Source organism: Camelus bactrianus, chromosome 19, assembly GCF_048773025.1.
Source record: "Camelus bactrianus isolate YW-2024 breed Bactrian camel chromosome 19, ASM4877302v1, whole genome shotgun sequence".
In the NCBI taxonomy this organism is placed as follows: Eukaryota; Metazoa; Chordata; class Mammalia; order Artiodactyla; family Camelidae; genus Camelus; species Camelus bactrianus.
In genome coordinates this window covers 38,717,543-38,722,067 of record NC_133557.1, presented here as the reverse complement: position 1 = coordinate 38,722,067, position 4,525 = coordinate 38,717,543, and the positions used below count along the sequence as shown (strand labels likewise).

General features: G+C 43.2%; 1 non-coding gene across 1 annotated transcript; it reads right to left on the bottom strand.

The window, feature by feature from the left end:
• Positions 1-3,647: 3,647 nt before the first annotated feature.
• TRNAV-GAC (transfer RNA valine (anticodon GAC)) lies at positions 3,648-3,726 on the bottom strand. The gene has a single exon. It is a non-coding gene; the product is annotated as a tRNA-Val (tRNA).
• Between the last annotated feature and the right edge of the window lie 799 nt (positions 3,727-4,525).

Here is a 4,525-nt window from a genome sequence, read left to right as displayed (position 1 = left end):
TTGGATGAATTACTTGGCTTTACTTAGGGTTCTCGGTTATAAGCAGCAAAAAAAGCTCTGGCTTACTTAGACAGGGAAGGAATTAATTAGAAGGATAACAGATGGGAAGGCTGGAAAACCAGGGAGAGGAAAGCACACAAGGACAGGGAAGCTATCCAGAACCACAGCCGAGGTCCCACTCCAGGAACATCGAGTGGGGGGACTGCCGGCACTAAGCCTGGACACTAGTTGCCGCCCCTGAACCAGACCCTCCCACAGTCACCCTGGACACGGATACTGTGAGCAGGGACAGGGTTGGAGGTCCCCATGGTCAGTCCTGGGTCTTCTCTTCACCGTCTGCACCCTTTGTAATTTCACCTGGTCTCAAAGCTTTAAATACTATCTCTATGAGACTAGTTTTCAAATTTGTATCTCCATGCCTCCTCTCCCCTGAACCCCAGACTCACATCCAGTTGCCGCCTGAACACTTCCACGGGATGTCTGAGAGAAAACTCAACACATCACGTCCAAACCTGGACTTCCATTCTTCCTCTCCTCCCCTCGGCTGCACCGGGTCGTCCTCATTTCAATTAAGGGTCACTCCGTTCTTCGACCGTCTCACTCTTCTTTTTCTCACATCTTACCTTCAGTCCACTAGGAAATTCTCCTGGTTCCATATTTAAAATATATCCAGAATCTGACCTCTCCTCTTCTTACTCCTCCCACTCTGATCTGCAGCATCATCATCCCTCGTCTGGATTATTATGCGAGCACCCTGTTCAGTCCACCTGCTTCTGTCCTTGACCCTTCACCCCTGCCACACTCTATTCATAGCACAGAAGCCAGAGTGATCACTTCAAATGTAAGTCAGGGTTTTGTGTGAATATAATCTCCCTTTAACTTGACTAAACAGCTAGGAATGAGATTTCTGGGTTGTAGGATAAATGTATGTTTAATGCTGTAAGAAACCGCTCAAAAGGTGGGGGTGGCCTTCATGAACAGGAGCTGGGACAGTATACGAGAGCTTGGCACACCACCTTGAACATAGTAAGAGCTCAATAGAAGTTAGCTATGGCAATGGCCACAGTAATCATTTTTTAAAAACTGCCAGATTCTTTTCCAAAGTGGCCGTACCATTTTGCATCCCCACCAGCAGTGTGTGAGAGTTCCGGTCACTCCACTTCCTCCCTAGCTCTATGTTCAGGTTTTGTCTTATTTTTGTTTTGTTCTCCATTAGCATGAACGTACGGTGGTATCTCATTGTGGTTTTAAGTTGTATTTCCCTGATGACTAATGATCTTGAGCATCTTTTCATATATGTATTTGCCATTGTCCATCTTTGATCAAAGGTCTGCTTAAGCCTTTTGCCGTTTAAAAATTGGGTTATTTCATTATTACTGGGTTTTGAGAGTTTGTTGTATACTCAGGATGTAAGTCCTTTATCTGACATGGGATTTACACATATTTTCTCCCAATCTGTGCTTGGTTTGTACGTGTGTGTGTAATATTTACAATTGGGATGTGATTTTTCTCTTGCTCTGTGAAATATTCTAGTTATGTCTGTTTTTCGTCTTACCCCCATGGTCCTTGCAGTTACCATATTCATCATCGAACTCCCTGAAATGTGTGGCACCTGCCTTGTCCATTTTGGATGCTCAGTGCGAGTTTGCTGGTTCCAGGGGGGACTTTATGACAACCTCTCTTGTTAGTTGGTTTCTCTCCTTTGTGCTGTTTCCCGACCTTGAGCCTCTACTTGCTTTGCTGTTTTGTTCTATCACTCGCTAATCCAGAGCCTTGCTAACAAGATTCCCAGCTGCTTTAAAAGATGCCTTGAGTAAATGCCAGAAGGTACAAGTAGCATTTACTCAGAAAATATTTTTAGAGCAGCTGATGGTGTTTACAGTTAGAGCGATAATTGAAGGCATCATTTTCAATTCAGAAGCAAGTAAACAAAAGGGTCTTCTCAGCTTGAGATGTGTTGCCTTTATAAAACATGTGTCTAGCCTGGAGGAGAAGAGCGGCATTAACTTATTCTCAGCCTCCACCCTCTGCTTGACACCAGCAGCCACATCCTACTTAGAAGAAAACCACACAAACAGTTTGAATTTAATTTGGTTTTTGGTTTATCTTTTTAATTAAAAAGAAATTCTGAGTAGGTAATGTGCAACAAAATATTAAAAGTGCAAAATGTTATACAGGGGAAAGTAAAGCTATCCCTCACCCCGTCTAGTTTCCTTCCCCAGAGACAAACACTATTAGTGGCTTCTTCTGTATTTTTCCGGCTAAATTTTACACGTACACAGTCATATGTTACATATGTGAATTTTATTCAAGTGGCATAAGCTGTCCTGTATCTTGACTATCGATTGACAGTATGTCTTGGAGGTCCTATTATGTCACGATATACAGACCTGGTTTATTCTTTGTAATGCTGGCGTAACTTTTTTTTTTTTTTTTTTTTTTTATCATGCAGCTCAGTTGTGATTTGGTGAACCTGCCTCCACTGCTAAGCACTTACGTTGTTTTACTATTACAAGCAACCCTGCAGTTAATATCCTTGCACAATGTCCTTTTGCATATCTGTAAAATGTCTAAAGATACATTTTTAACATCAATTTTGTGAGTCGACGGACATGTGCCTTTGAGTTTCAGTAAAGACAGCAGGCCCTCGTGAGATATTGTGTTCATTCGCATGCCCACAAGCAGGCCTGCTTCTCCCGGTTTTCCCTAAACCTGTTATCAAACTTGTTGGCTTTATCAATCTGATAAATGAGAATATGGAATTTCACTGCGGGTTAATGTGTGTGTCTCCTGTTGTAAATGGTGCTGAACAGCATTTTATGTGATTTAGGGGCTTTGAGGTTTCTTGAGTTCTTTGTTCATGTCTCTTCTCCATTTTCTTCTATGAGTTCTTGCTCCTTTAACAATGTGATGGTTGGGGATTTCTTTATATATTCAGGAAAATAGCTCTATTTGTGACATAGGCAGCACATTTTTTCATAGATTGTTATTTGACTTTTTAAATTTTTGTTTGTGTTTGAGGGGGAGGTAATTGAGTCTGTTTATTTATTTTTGGAGGAGGTGCTGGGGATTGAACCCAGGACCTTGTGCATGCTACATATGCACCCTACCATCCCCCTTTGCACTTTGACTTTTTAAAGAATGTTTTTGTGATGCTGAGGTGATTAATTTTATGCAATGTCTCCTCCTCCTCTTCTTTCTCTCTCCGTCCCTCCCTCTTTCCATCCTCCTTACCCTTCTCTCCTCCCCGCATTTCTTCTTTTCTTTCTTTATGCTTAAAAGGACTTTCTCCTCTTCCAGATTATAGAAAACCTCCCATATTTCAGTTTAGTGCTTTGGGGACTTTGTTTCTGCATTTATATTTTTTTCCTATGCAGAATTTTTATAGCACAGGTGGAGACACAAACACATACCTTTATCCGGAAGCTGCTTGGATGTTTCGCACCATTCATACATAATTCATCTTCCTCGGCAGACAGGCAGTGTCGTTTTTATCAGGTATCATCTCTCAGTAGAATTTGGCTTTACTTTGTAACTCTTTTCTGTTTCATTGTGGTCTTGCATTGGAGGGCTGCATGTACCTGTAAATATGTTCTTTTGGGGGGGGTAGTAATTAGGTTTATTGCATTTATTTATTTATTTTTTAATGGAGGGACTGGGGACTGAACCCAGGACCTCATGCATGTCAAGCATGCGCTCTACCACTGAGCTATACCCTTTCCCCCCTAAAAGATGTTCTAATAGCTAGTTGGGATATGTGAACAAAAAATACTGCAAACCATATTGATGTAGGAAAAATGGATGTGGGTCTTGAGGAGGGCCGTGTCCCAGGCTTTGGTTGAGCCCCTGGGATGTGCCCCGCCAAGTGTGGGTCCTTGGCTTCGTGCAGGAAATAATTCAAGAGCGAGCCACAGTTAAGTACAGGTAGATTTATTTAGAGAGATACATCGAAAGGCAAGAGAAAGGCCATGAAGTGTCGGGGTTGGGTGCTCAGATTCGATTAAAAGTAGGTACACACGCCATTGACAGAGTGCAGGCTGTCTCCGAAGGGGGAAAGAGAGAGAGGGCGGTAGTGGCCATAAGGCGCCATGTTGCCAGTTTTTATGGGCTCAGTGGCTTCGTATGCTAATAAGTAGAAGGACCGGTCTAACTAGTCTGGGGGAGGGGCTGGGATTCCCAGGAAGTTGGCCATTTCCTGCTCTTTGACCGCTTGTGGCCAGCCTTGTGGCTGTCAAGGCACCTGTGGGCGTGTTAGTCACCGTGCTCATATGTTACAATGGGCATAGAATGAAGCTTAAGATCTCCTAGAAGTCAAATCTCCTGCCATCCTGAGCCTCAAGGCCTACTGGAGGTTGAATCTTCCACCATTTTGATGTTAATTGCTGTATCATTCCTTGAATGGCTGTCCCCTGCCCCCTTCCTGTCTCAATATCAGTAAACAAAGAATGTTGAACCTATCAAGCCATCAGCCGCCACCAGTGAAGACCAGCCTGCAGCTCATCCTCCGCAGCCACTCACAGTGGTG